The 14009-nt window shown below is 51.1% G+C and overlaps 1 long non-coding RNA gene across 2 annotated transcripts in view; it reads right to left on the minus strand.

Annotated features, from left to right (window-relative positions):
- Window positions 1–318: 318 nt before the first annotated feature.
- Window positions 319–14009, minus strand: part of LOC101712978 (uncharacterized) — a 46534-nt gene continuing 32843 nt past the window's right edge. Inside the window, exons 1-3 of one of the 2 annotated variants that reach the window (XR_015452794.1) lie at window positions 9258–9681; window positions 3785–3889; window positions 319–3087 (exon numbers count right to left, since the gene is read on the minus strand). This is a non-coding gene — a long non-coding RNA (uncharacterized LOC101712978). Of the gene's footprint in view, window positions 3088–3784; window positions 3890–9257; window positions 9682–14009 lie in introns of those variants that run through there. The other variant, XR_015452793.1, reaches the window with a different exon arrangement.

Consider the following 14009-nt stretch of genomic DNA (forward strand, 5'->3'; position numbering starts at 1 on the left):
CTGAGTTAAATCCCTGGTACCAAAAAAAAAAAAAGAAAAGAAAAAAAGAAATGGACTATTGGGACAAAAATTCAATGCAATTTAGTTTTGATGTTCTGTTATCTTCCTAAGGCTGCTGTGACAAAGCACCACAGGCAGAGTGCCTTAAAACAGCCAGCACTGTGGGAGGCCGAGGCAGGGGGACTGCAAGTTCAAGTCCAGCCTGGAGAACTTAGTGACTTAGAAAGACTCTGTCTCAAAGTAAAAACATAAAAGGGGATGGGGATGCAGCCTTCTGCCTGTGCCGGCCCTCTCCATAAACAACACCCCCATGTCGGACCAAGGGGCCACCCCATCCCAGGCTGACCCCAACTAATAAGATCTGCAGCAACCATATTTCCAAATAAGGTCCCAGTTGAGGGATGAGGGGTTAGGACTTCAACATGTCTTTTAGGGGATACAACCCAACCCATACCAGATGTCATTAAAGGGTTTTCATGCAAATCAACCTTGAATCTGGAAAAAAAAAAAAACAATGCAGCTCCTGTGTCCCAATTTGAGAATCAAAAAATAGGTTCCTGAGGCTGGGTGCACAAGGCAAATTCAATCCCCAGCTCCAAAAGAAAGAAAAAAACCCACAGCTTTGTTATATCTGTTCCCCACGCTAATACTTTGGCCCTGGCGGTACTAAGTAAATGTTTGAGAAATACTTGACTTGTGGTCCCCTAGGGCCCTCAGAGCTTTCTTTAATCGAGTCAGAAGAATAGGACAAAAGTCCCCAGGGAACAAAGTGAAGCTGCCCTCTGCCCTGAATTCTCGGGAGGCAGCTGCTCCGCTGACCTTCACCTTCCCTTCTGCATGGGCACCAGCTTCTTGCCAGTCCCGGGAAGGGTAGAATCAAGAGGCCTCCTTCCTTCCTCTCTGGATTAAGCAAAAGCCACGGTTCTCAGTGCTCTCCCGTGTCCCCCTGCCAAATGGGCTCTCGTTGCTCCATTCAGACAAATGACCATTCCCCATCCTTACCACCTAAACCTAGTGCTTTGCCTTTACCGTGGGACTACGGCCACCAGTGGACAAGAAGCTTATCCTAAATGTGAATCTGATTGCTTCTTTGACTGCCATAGAACTTTCCATGGCTCCCTGTTCCTCCTAGAATAAAGTCCATATTCCTACACTTGCCACTTTGGGCTTTGCACACATTGTCCCCTAGGTTCGTTTTTCCATATTTCAGTATTTATGCACTCTATCCTACAAGCAGTAGAAGTTCCAGAATTTCCATTTTAAAGAGACTGGCAGTGCATTCTGGTTGGAAGGGAACTCGGTGAGAGGCTGGCTTGAAGTTGTCATTATAAGTGACCTTGACCATGACTGTACCTTTCTCTTTTCTGTACCCATGTCTGTATGTATGCTCCCCCCAACACACACACACACACACACGGGACATTCTCTTCGCCTCTCCATTCTTCAACGTCTAACTGAAAAGGACACCTTCACCTTGGTCATGTAACCAAGGACCTCTCCCTGCTCCCAACACAGAGCATTTCCAACATAGTGCATTGTGGCTGATCTTTTTTTTTTTTTTTTTGAGATAGGATCTCACTATGTAGTCCAGGCTGGCCTCAAACTTGGAATCCTCCTGCTTCAGCCTCCCAAGTTTGGGAATTACAGGCATGGACCACCACACCCGATTCCTTGAACTTCTTTACAATGCTTATTCCTAGGTACTCTGTTCATGAGAGCGTGTGCTCCCTTGGAGCTAGGTTCTAGCCCCAGGCCTGGGGCCAAATAGTTGGAAGATCAGGAGAGAAAAGTGCTAAGAAGTGAAAAAAGTCACAGCCATTGCTGTCACTTGTCGTTATCTTGCCTGTGTAACCTTGGGCGAGTCACTTTCCCTCTCTGGGCCTCATTTTCCCTCTGTAGAGTGGGGTGTAGGAAGAGATATCCAAGCAAGTTTGAAGGTAGGAGCTAAGTTTCTCCCTCTACCCCAGGTCTGGTCAGACCTTGGTCCTGTGAAAGAGCATTTCTGGAGTCCTTTATTTTACATTAATTTGCATTTATTTGCATGTGCACCAGATGAGGCACCAACTACATTTCATTCATAGAAAGAAGTGAGACTCATTCGATTGATGCCCAGGGATGTAAAAGATCCATTAGCTCATGGGTCCATGCAAATCTTGGCTGTCAGAGGCCTTTAATCATTTACCTTCCAAGCCCCTCCTCTAACAGATGGGTGACTGAAGCTCAGAGATGGAAAGTGACCAGCCTAGAGTAACATAGCAAGTGAAGAGCCTAAGGCTTCATCCCAGACTTCCCTCTGTCTGCCAGGGGCTGGAACTAAGTACCTTGTTTCTCTCTCCAGCCAGGGAGGAAGAAGGGGAGCTTGGTTTTCTTTTGAGGTCCCTCTCTGTGCCCCAGAATAACAAAGCTGACTAGTGTGGCAGCCTGGGCAACCACCACAGGAAACCAAATTGTAGTAGAAAGGCAGGTGGGAGTGGAAAATCCTCTGAGAGGTTAGAGTGTTGCTTTCACCTGTTCTAAAAATACCCCTGCTTATTAGAGGTTTGATAAATGACAAGACAATGCACAGGTTACCCATGGAACGGGGGAGAGGAGAGGGTGCTGGTTCCCACTGCAGGGACAGATGTTGGCCAAGGGTGGGTGTTGGGCTGGGCTGTAGGAACAGCTGGAGAACGGGCAGACAGGCAGCAAGTGCAAGGACAAGATGACTGCCAAATGGGGCCAGTGCTCTGACAGGGCAGAGGGCAAGACCCTCCGGGAGACCCACATAGCCAGGGTGAGGAGGAACCAGCCCTGCAGACAACCGAGGGAAGGGCAGGGTGTCTCCAGACAGGAGCTGGGCAGTTCCGGGCCCCAGAGGCCAGGGTTGGGGAAGGTGTGGATTTGCAGGAGGAGGTGAGAAGCAGGTAGAGTCAGACCAGGGCAGCTCGGAGACGTGGCTCCAATATCAAGGGAAGCCCCTGGAGCAGGACTTTGTGCAGTGCAGTGTGGGGTGTGGCAGCCTCTGAGGATGCTTCTTCTTGCCTGCTGTGCGGGCTCAGGACTAGGGGGTTTCACAACAGGAAGACCAGTCAGGTTGCAGATCGGCATCTAGGCAGCAGAGATGGAGGCAGCACCAAGATGGGCATCGCAGACAGAACCAGATACTGTCAGATATCCAAAATTCACAGGAGCTACAGAAGAGGTGGATTGGGGTGGGGCAGGACCCCCCAGGATCCTGGCCTGAGCACTTCCTGGAGGCCATGCCATGCCTGAAGGGGCCCCTGCAGGAAAACCCAGGAGGGGCGAGTGTGGGACTCTGGTTTGGTGTGCGTTAGGTACCAGCCTGCTGATGCCAAGAATCTGCCCCAAAGCAGCTTCAAGCCTGTGCAGTCCAGGGCCATCTGGGTAAAGCAGACATCGGCTCTCCTGCCGTTAACCCAGTCCAGGTGCTGAGCTCCAGGAGACGGGCCAGCACTGCTTTGTTTTCTAGCCCCAGCATCTAGGATCACACCCTGTATATAGTAGGTGCTCAACAAAGAGTTGGTAGATGGATAATGCTAGCTCTTCAGCTGTGTGAACTAGATCACAGACATGGTGATTTTTAAAAAGTCAGCATTCCACCATAGTGGGGGCTTAATAAATACTTAAGCAATTCTTTGTCATTCCCACATCCAATCAGTAGAGTCCTTCAGCTTTGATTTTCTCAGTGTTTCTCAAATGGTTCTTTTCTTCCACCCTTCTCTCCCTACCTGGTGCCTGGAGCTGTGCCCTCTGCCCTTCCTACTGCTGGTTCATTCACACTCACCCCTTAAGATCCAGCGCCTGGTAGAGTCTTTCTCCACTCCAAACATGGCCACATTGGTACTGGCACAGGCCACCCCCTCCACATTCCATGGCACTTCATCAGCATCTATAGTAAGGAGAAGTTTGTTTACTGAGCACTTATTATATGACACATAATCATTTAACCCTCACAACCATCTTACAAGGTAGCTGTTGCCCCATTTTACAAATATAGGAAACAGGCACAGAGGGGTTATGTGACTTGCCCATGGCCACACAGCCAGTGACAGAGCCAAGATATGAGCTAGAGCCATATTCCTGGTATGCCTGAATGCTGCAAGCAGTTGTGTGATACATGTCTGCTTGCTTATCTGTTTCCTTAAAAACAAGGCTTGAGAGCTGGGTGTGTGGTGGCACATATATGAAATCCCAGTTACTGGGATAGGGGTCCTTGGGCAGCAAGGTTGAAAGTTGGAGGCCAGCCTGGGCAACTTACTGAGACCCTGTCTCAAAATAAAATTTTTAGTGGTGCCATGCCTGCCCGGAAAGTGCAAGGTCCTGAGTTCAATCCCTGGTACCAAAACTAATAAATAAAAGAAGATAAAAAAATTTAAAAGGGCTGGAGATGTAGAGCAGTAGTAAAGCATTGGCTTAGCATGCACAGGGCCCTAGATTCAATCCTCAGTATTGGGCTGGTAGCGGACTGAGGCCCAGAGAGGGTAAGAAACTTGCCTAAGTCACCTAGCTAGGAGTTGATGGAGGTGGTACCAAGTATAAGCCCAGGGTTCATCCCATGCATTATGAATGAAGCCAGGGAAGATGTTGAGGAACCCACGCCCAATTCCGAGGGATGGGAGGCCCTGCTGTGTCCGTGGTCATTAATCACCCCTCCCCCAAGAGGGGAGGTTGAAGACAGGGCCTGCTTCCCGTCAGTCCTCGGGGTCTAACACTGCCCCCACCCCACCCCAGGCCACTCCCCTCTCTGACCCCCTTGAGGGTCCTGGAGAAAGCATCCGGCTGTCATTGTGAATCTGCAGGGTTCGGACCTGCAGCTGGGGCCGATGGGCAGGAAGCAGTCACAATGGATGAAAGACCCTCTGTGCCCAGGTGGGTGGGGGAGGGGAGGCAGGAAGCCAAAGCCTCCTGCATGGGAGGCTGAGGAGCAGCCGCTGGAGGGAGGCCTGGGATGCCGGAAGCTGCGGGGTTTGTTTGGATTCCCCAGGGATAAGAGCTGGGGAGCCCTTTGCAAACATCAGACCTGCTCTTCTCCATGGGGTGCCAGCTCCTGGACCTATGCGACAAGAATGTTGCCTTCATTCATCACTGTTTGTCCCCAGGGTCCAGCAGCCAGGCCTGGCTACACCACAGGGGCTTGATTTATTGAATACAGAAAATTAATCAGGTACTACTAATAACTAAGGAACTACAGTTTAATATGGATTTCTCGCTGAAAAAATAAAAAGTGTTCCTGAAGATTCCTTTCCCTGCTCTGAGCATTTGCACATGCTGTTCCTTCTGCCTGCCTTGCTCTTCCCTCTGCTCTCTGCAAGCTCAGCTCTTCTCACCCTCCAGCTGCAGCTCAAATAAAGCCCTTTAATCAACCTTTGCGTGCTGCTGTGACCCCCCCCCCCAAGCTAAAGGTGATCTCCATTCTTGTGCCCCTCTAGCCCAGCACTCTTGACTTCCTTCACAGCACTTCTCATCAGAATCCTCCTGATTAATATCTGCCCTTATGTATTCACTTCCCATGTCTCCCACCAGTCTGTAAACTCACTGTCGTGCTCCAGCGCCAGGTACTAGGGCAATGCTGCATACATAGCTAAAGAGATGGACAAGGGAATCCCTGTGATGCCATCGTGCCCTGTGCTCTGCAGTAACTTCCAAGAGAGCAAAAGGAAGCTTCACTCAGCATGAGCAGAAGATTGGAAATCTCCAACCCACACAATGGTGAGCGGCTATTTCTCAGTCAACAACAATGGTGGCTACAAGTCATCTCAGGGCTTTGCTTCCCCCGTGACAATTACTGAGTTTCCCCTAAGCATGTACATAGGGGGAGGCCATGCATGCGAATGGCCACTGTCTGTCCACCTTGCCACAGTGGACACTGGGGTGGACTGAGCTGTTCCATCAAAACTGTTCATTTCAAAGGTAGAGCCAGGTGTAGTGGTGCATGCCTGTAATCCCAGCACTCAGGAGTCTGAGGCAGGAAGATCACAAATTCCAGGCCTGTAATCCCAGTACTCCAGGAGGCTGAAGCAGGAGAACTGCAAGTTGGAACTCAGCCTGAGCAATACAGTAACTTAGATCCTGTCTCAAAATTTTTATAGAAAGGGCTGGGAAGCAAGGGATGTAGTTCAATGTGAAGCCCCTGAGTTCAATCCCCAGTATTGCAAATCAAACAAAAGATAGGAAAATCAAGGCCCAGAAATGTCAAAGTGAGTCGTATAAATCCAGAGATTTACTAACAGAGAGCTCGGCAGAGTTGCTGGTTCCTTGAGTCCTGACCCATTCATTCATTCATTCATTCATTCATTCTTTCTTTCTTTCTTTCTTTCATTGTTCATATATTCCCATGAACCATCCTTATTGAGCACCTGCCATGTGTCTGGCACTATGCTGAGAAGTGGAGATGCAGAAATAACCAGGGCCCAGGTACTCCAAGGAATTAAGTAAAAGGCCCAGCTTGCCTGACACGGAGCTACTTGGGTGACCTGCAAGGGATGTGAGCAGGGAAGATGAGCTCTCAGGGAGAGAGGAAGAGGTTCATTTCTGAAAGGCCGGACAGAGGCATCCTTGATGGAGGAAAATGTTATCTGTGACCGAGAAACCAGTTTAGCCAAGTCCTGTGACCCTGCTTCTGAACTCTCATCACAGCCTGGTTGGATTGGTTCCCAGAAATGTCTCGCCTTCCAGCCGAGCAGCTTGTGCCGTCTCAATGGTGTGGGACTCAGTCATAAAGGCCAAGGCTGTTCCTCACTCAGAAGAATCACATAAGTACCTGCTACAGTGTGCTGCACTGGGCACCAGGGTGACCATGGGAAGGAGGCTCTGTCTTAGTTCATGCGGCTTTAACAAAGTACCAAAAGGGCTGGGGATTTAGCTCAGTGGTTCCGGCGCCTGCCTCAAAAGCGCAAGGTCTCGTGTTCGATCCCCGGTACCAAAAAAAACCCACAAAGTACCAAAGACTGAACCCAGTGTGGTGGTGCCTGCCTGTAATCATAGCATTCTGAGAGGCTGAGGCAGGAGGATCACAAGTTCAAGCCCAGCCTGGGCAATTTAACAACTTCACAAGAGCCTGTCTAAAAACAAAACAAAACACACCCAGGGATTGGATAATTTATAAACATCAGAAAAATGTATTTTCTCGCAGTTCTGGAGGCTGGGGAGCCCAAGATCAAGCCCTGGCTGAGCCCAGGTCTGGTGAGGTCCTGGTCTCACCTCATTGCTGTGCCCTCCAGAGGAGATGGATGTTGTGTCCTCAGTGGCGGAAGAGGTGGAGTGGCAAAGGGCTCAGCCAGTTCTTGATGGCCTTTCTGTAGGAGCCACTAATGCCATCCAAGAGACGGGAGCCCTTATGGCCTAATCACTAATCCTAAAGGGCCTGCCATTAATAGTGTTGCATCGAGGATTAAGTTTCCACATGGAGTTTGGAAAGGACACACTCAAACCTGTCCCTAAAACTCCTCAGTGCTTGTGGAGCGTCCCCAGGTCACAGCCCCCTCAAGGCCACAGAGGTCAGCCAAGAGATCCATAGCAGCCATTCCCTGGCACCTTCTGTCTACACCTGCACCATGGGAGAGGCCATGAGCACTGTGGAGCCACACAGACCTGAACTCCAGCTCTAGAGCAGCACATGGCCTTGGACAAGTGACTTCATGTCCCTGAGCCTTAGTACCCTCACCTGTGCGATGGGGCAATAAGAGCCATGCTCAGATGCCGCTGGGAGAATGTGACACAGTAAGCTGCAAAGCTCCTGGCACCTGGCAGTGCTGAGGCAATGGAAAGCTGAAGCTCAGCTTCTCTCTAGGACAGGCTGTGCCCGCCTGGTCACCACTGGGTGCTACCGGTGCATCGCTCACTCTGACTTTTCCAAGGCTGATTCATCAGCCCCTCTCCCACTCTGCTCAGCCCCAAACTTGCACCTGCCCTGTTCTCTCCGGCTCCACTCTGTGAGCTCTCCCTCCTTCCCTACTGCCTCCAGTAGAATCCAGTTCTCAGTGTTTGTAGGCCATGACTCCGTGAAGGGTTGGAATTTTCCAAGCTCCAATCCCCCAGGGCCAGCCTGAACTGGACCTCTCCACACCTGGCCTCTCCAACCTGGGCCCTCCAGTCCCTTGCACCATCATGCTAGTAAGAGCTCTAAAATCCATCTGCAGGTGTTCCTCCCCTCCTCAACCCTCAAGGGCTCCCTATCACCCTCAGGATCAAGTTCACACTTGTGTGTTTGACATTTAAATACCATTTACCATCTGGTTCCAGTTTTGGCTCTGTCTCCACTCATACCACCATGCTCCTGTCCCCTCCTGTCTTTGCACGTTCTGTCCTCCTCCCCAGTTCTTGGCCCGCTACACTCTCCATAGTTCAGCTCAGATGACAAGAGTCTGTGACACCTTCCCTGATGACCCTCTCAGCCCTGCCTTGCAGCCTCTCAGGAGGAAAGAGCTGCCCTGTCCACCATATCTCCAGCATACTTGGCACATGCTCCGAATTAGCACCCAGCACCTGCAGTATAATCAGGTGACCTGACCTTCCCATCTCAAACCACACCCTTCACCCCATCTGCAGACCTTGCTTTATCTTTCTTTAGAGCCACTTGTAGTTTATGGCCTATTTCCTCCTCTAATACAGTGTGAACCTCATGAGGACAGGGATTGTGTTTCATTCACCTGTCTCTATCCCTGGTGGCTTCAAACAAAGCTGGGCACCATAGAGGCTGCTCAATAAATATTTGTGGAAAAAAAATGAATGAATGAGTGGCTGGCTGGCTGGATGAGTACTTGGATGAGTGAATGGATGGATGAGTACATGGATGGATGGATGGATGGTTGAATGCATGGATGAGTGGTTAGATAAGTGGATGGATGGATGCATGCATTAGCCAGGTGATCAGCACCCTTTCAGAAAACTCAGTCAGAGCCAGGGTGCAGGATGGCCTGGGAGAAGTTGGGGTGACTTGAGGACATTAGTTGAGTAGAGGGCCCAGAGCAGGGGCAGTGATGTCCAGGTGGAGAAAATTCCTTGTGGGAGGCCCCAGGTAGATCAGGAAAAGCCTGGGAGAAGGAGAACCAAGATCAAGTTTTGGCTCCTCTCCTTTGCTGCTGAGCGCCCTCAGGAGAGTACCTTCACCTCGCTGAGCTGTTTCTGCACGAATGAAAGTAGCCCCATGTAAAAGATGACTGTGTCACTGTGCATGGTGAGGACAGATCAGGATGACAAGGGGGCACAGGGCTTTTTTGGGCAGCCTCTTGGGGGACAGCAGGGGAGGGAGCACTGACCTCTGCCTTGGGCTCGTCCTCACTGCCTGGTGAGGCCTCTGGTTCGTCCCTGCAGTTTGCAGGGCCAGGGCCAGGGTGCATGTGACAACTTCCAGCCAGGGTCGTCTGCACTCTTCTACTGCTTTGTCAGCTCACTGGCCTCGGACTGTGGCACCTCCCACAGCCATGATCACTGGGCTGTGGGTCGAAGTCCTTCATTTTACAGATGGGACACTGAGCCCAGAAAGCTGAAAGGACCTGTCCAAGGACACTGGACCAGGTGGCTTCAAAGTCCATTCCAGAGTACAGTGTGTGTCTCGCACCCTCAGCTGTCAGATCTACCTGGATATGTGGCTGAGCCTTTCGATCAGTAACAAGCCTGTTCTTCTTCCTCGATGTTACAGCTTCTTCCATGCGGCAGACACTGCCATACACGCCTCACTAAATCCTCACCGTGGCCTCAGTAGTCCTGTTTCACAAATAAAGAAATTGAAGAGTCCTCAGAGAGGACTAGTGATTTGTCCTAGGTCCCAAAGCCAGTCCAGGATTCAAATTCATGCCTCCTGTCTCAGAAACATCCACTCACAGGGGCCTCACTATCTGGACAGAAGCAGACACAGTAATAAACACTTGTTATGAAATGTAATCAGTGTCCTTTCCATCCAGTCTGAGGCCCAGAGGTTGCTGAGGTTGTCTCCCTTATACCTCACAATGATCTCCAAGAAGGCCCACACTGTTATGTCCATTTCACCGATGAGCAAATGGAGGCTAAGAGGCAGTTTCCCTGCCCAAGTCACCTACACCCCATCTGTCTCCAGAGCCGCATGACAAGCCCCATTTCTCTGAAGTCCTGTACTAACATAGTTCACTCGGTTGGTGGACATTACTGCATCCCTACTATGTGCCGAGCCCTGTCCTAGGCACACTGGGGGTGGAAGGAAACAGGATGTGGCCTCTGCTCCCATCTCTAGTCAGCAAAGAAGTGGATTTGAGGCATCTGGGGGTTCTGTCCCCATGTCCTCTTGGTGACACTGACTGGGGTAGGGGTTGGCGCTGGACAGGCCCTCCCTGCAACACAGCACTCCTGGAAAAGGCTGAGGGAGGGAGTTTGTGACAACTCAGCATGAGCCCCCGGACTGCCATGTCCGCTCCCCCTGGCTCTGACTCACTGCTCACACCTGGCGGTGGCCTCAGGCAGCCAAGCTGGAAATAGACAGGGAGGGACATAGGCAGCACCTGCACTCTTGGCTGCTGCCCCTCCCCTGCCAGGAACAAGAGGTGGTGTCATCGAAGGAAGCCCACCTGAAATCTCAAGGGGCGTGGGAATGTCCTGGCATGGAAACCCCGCCTGCTGGAAGGCGTCCCAGGAGCAGGAGGGTCACAGCACCAGTCAGGATGGCGTCCCCTCCTACACTGCTCCATGGTGGAGCCCGGTACCCACTTTGCATGTCTTACTGCACTCAGCTCTGGCCTCCCCAGGAAGTCAGACTGTGATTAAGCCCAATTAACAGATGAGGAACTAGAATTTCAGAGAAGCCAAGTCACTTGTCCAAGACCACACAGCCCCTATATTAGGCAACCTGGGCCTGCCCCAAGTTCCCCAACCAATCCCAGTTCAAAAGACTCATTCCAGGTCCCAGGTGCCAGCTTTCCCACCCACATCACTTTCCCTCTCTGTCAAGGTAAGGTCCCCTCCCTGGGATCCTGGGAAGAGGAAATCAAACCATTGTCCTTCTCTTTTCCTCCCTGCCTATTTCAACTTTGTCCAGCCTACAGCCCAAGTCTGGTCAAGATAGCTCCCTGTCAAAAACAAAAGAGGGCTCGGGATCTAGCTCAGTGGTTGGTTCTGGCACCTGCCTTGTAAGTGCAAGATCCCGAGTTCAATCCCCGGCACCAAAAAAAAAAAGAACCAAGATATATCATGTAAAGGAACAAATTTCCAATGATGAATGTCATCTTATGGTATACCTAAACATGATACCAATAAACTTAATGAATAATAAAAGATAGCTCTCTGTTTAAAACCTGCCATGGCTCCCCATTGCCCTCAAGGTAAAGTGTCTTCACTTCTCCAGCCCCATCACTCACTAATCTCTGCTGGGACAAGTCAGGACACTCCCAGGCCTTCCTTTCCTGGTGGGGATGATGGCACCTCAGGGGGAAGAGGACGAGGGAGGCTGATGCACAGAGAGGGCCTGGCAGGGCGCCTGGACAGTTGGTGCTCAGCAATCCTTCCTGTCTCCTGCCAGCTCTGGGGAGAGGGACAGCAGCAGTGTGTGCACCGTCTCTGTTTCAGCCAGGCTAGGGTGGAGGATTCGTGGTGGCCTGGCCCCGGGGCCCTCGGTGTTACTGAAATTCATCATTTGAAGAAATTCTGAAAAGTTGCAGGGCAGCAGTGGCTGAACTAGGGCCAGGGGAAGTGGGGGAGCAAACGAAACCAACTTTCACAGTAGGATCATTTTTTCTCTTAACCACAAGCTCAAAGGTAGACAGACCCACTATCTAGAAAGGGAAACTGAAGTCAGAGGATGGAGGTCCACCAAGAGTATCGGAACAGGGCCTGGTCGGAACCAGCTGGGCCAGACTCCAAAAGCCAAGCTCCCTCCTCTCCTGCACCCAACACCCCCAAGCTCGGAGGATACAGGAGAGAAGGCGCTGACATACCACAGAGGGCAGAGGTTGCAAGGCCCCAGAACCCAAGGCAGATGTGAGAGAGAAGTGATGGTGACTAGCTGGGGTGAGATCACCAGGATGAGCAGAGAAACTGGGCTTGATTCTGAGAGACCTCAGCGTCCAAACGCTTCCTCCCCTCCCTCCACTTCCCAGAGGGGGAAACTGAGGACCCAGGCCTCCCAGTGCAGAGGGTGGTGAATGGCTGAGGAGGCTCAGGCTGGGTAGCAGCTGCCACCTGTGCCCCTCGGCTCTGTGTCCCTCCCTGGGCCTGGCCCAGATACCCGCTGTACAGGTAGGGGTGACTCAGGCTGGGGCTCGAACTGGTGGCCCTGGCCCCTAGGCCACAGGAGCTGGGGCCTCCTAGCTGTGATGTCAGCATGCCCTTGCCTCCTCTGCATCTGCTTGAAAAGGTCTCCTATTTTATACTATTTCTCACCCCACCCTGTGCCCCCCACCCTGAAGGATGAGTTTTTCTAACCTGTGTCAATACCTCAGCTCAGCATCCAAACAGCTTTCTCTCTTCTGGCACCTGCCAGGCACCTGCCCCTCACCTTCCAAAAGCCCTGGACCACCAGACTCCCCAGGCTGCAGAGTCCCATCCTCCATACTGAATTTAATAGACATTCTGTACAATTGCTGCCTTCCATGTGCAGGCTGAGGGCCCAGGATCAGGCTTCTGGCTTTTTTTTTTTTCATTACTGGGGATTGAACCCAGGGTCTTTGCACTGAATGGCCTTTTTTTTTTTTTTTTTTTAAATTTTGAAACAGAGTCTTTCTAAGTTGTCCAACCTCCACTGAAACTTGTGATCCTCCTGTGTCAGCCTCCCAGAGTTCTAGGATTACAGGAGGGTGTGTGCTTCTTGCTTTCTTGGACTTGATTTTTTAAAAATTCAGCCCTGGGTTCCACCCTCAGCACTGCAAAAACAAAAACAAAAACAGATAACAGATAATTTCTAATGATACCTAGGTGCCCCAAAGAAAGTACAACAGGGCAAGAAGATAGTGACCAAATGGCTACTTAAAAGTGAGCAGTCAAGGAAGTCTCCTCCGAGGAAGAAACAAAGGTCTGGGGATTCACATTCCCATCCCAGGAGAGGGAATTGCAGGTGCCAAGGCCCTGGGGTGGAAATGGAGAGGAGTGGTTCTCAAAGTGGGGTTCCCCAACCCACAGCATTAGCGTGGCCCAGAAACTGGTCAGAAACTTAAATTCTCAAGAGCTACCTCAGACTTGCTGGAAACTCCAGGGCTTTTAACAAACCCTCCAGGTGATTCTGGTGCACCTCAAAGTTCGGAGTCGCTGCATAGCACTCAGAAAAGATGCATGGGCTGGAGCGTGGGAGGGTGAGCTATGTCATAGCCTGTTCTCACTGCCTGCATCCCACTGCACTGCCTCACTGCCCGGCGATCCAGGCCTCTCCAGAGATCTCTGGGTAAATCAGACTGGACTCAGGAGGCCCCTGGAGATACAGTCCCACCTGCCTTTCCAGTTTCATCCCTCTCCTTCTCCCTCAGATCCATGCTCCTACATACAGCTGTCCCCCACTCCTCTGACACGCGGTTCCCTTGGTCCACAACACTCCTTCACAACTTCACCTGGCTAATTTTCACCTACCCTTCAAAATATAACCTGGGACTCACCTCTTTCAGGAAGACTTCCCTGATTGCTGCATCAGAGTGAGGGACCCTGCTCTCTGCTTCCACGTCATAGTTCATCACATAGGCTTGACATTATCTGGGGAAGGAGAGGTATTTGAGAGGGGTGGAGGGGGTACCTCAACAGCAGAGCATTTGCCTAGCATGTGTGGCTTTGATCCCCAGTATAAGAAAAAAGAAAGTGCTGCATTTAGGGGTGCACCCCTAAATGCCATATACTAACCCACTGAAGTCCTTACCTCCAACCACCCCTTTATCTAATTCTCAACACCAAGCTAATATTCCCCCTTCTCTAAATCACCCCAGGCTAGGCACTAGCGGACTGGAAACCACATGTATAGCTCAGAGCCTGCAACATTACACAGCTGGGTAAGGTGGGGCACACCTGTAATCCCAGCTACTTGGGAGGCTGAGGCAGGACGATTGAAGATTTGAGGCCAGCCTGGG

Source organism: Heterocephalus glaber, unplaced genomic scaffold (genome assembly GCF_053883595.1).
Source record: "Heterocephalus glaber isolate CG9 unplaced genomic scaffold, H.glaber_assembly_v1.0 deba00001452, whole genome shotgun sequence".
Classification (NCBI taxonomy): domain Eukaryota; kingdom Metazoa; phylum Chordata; class Mammalia; order Rodentia; family Bathyergidae; genus Heterocephalus; species Heterocephalus glaber.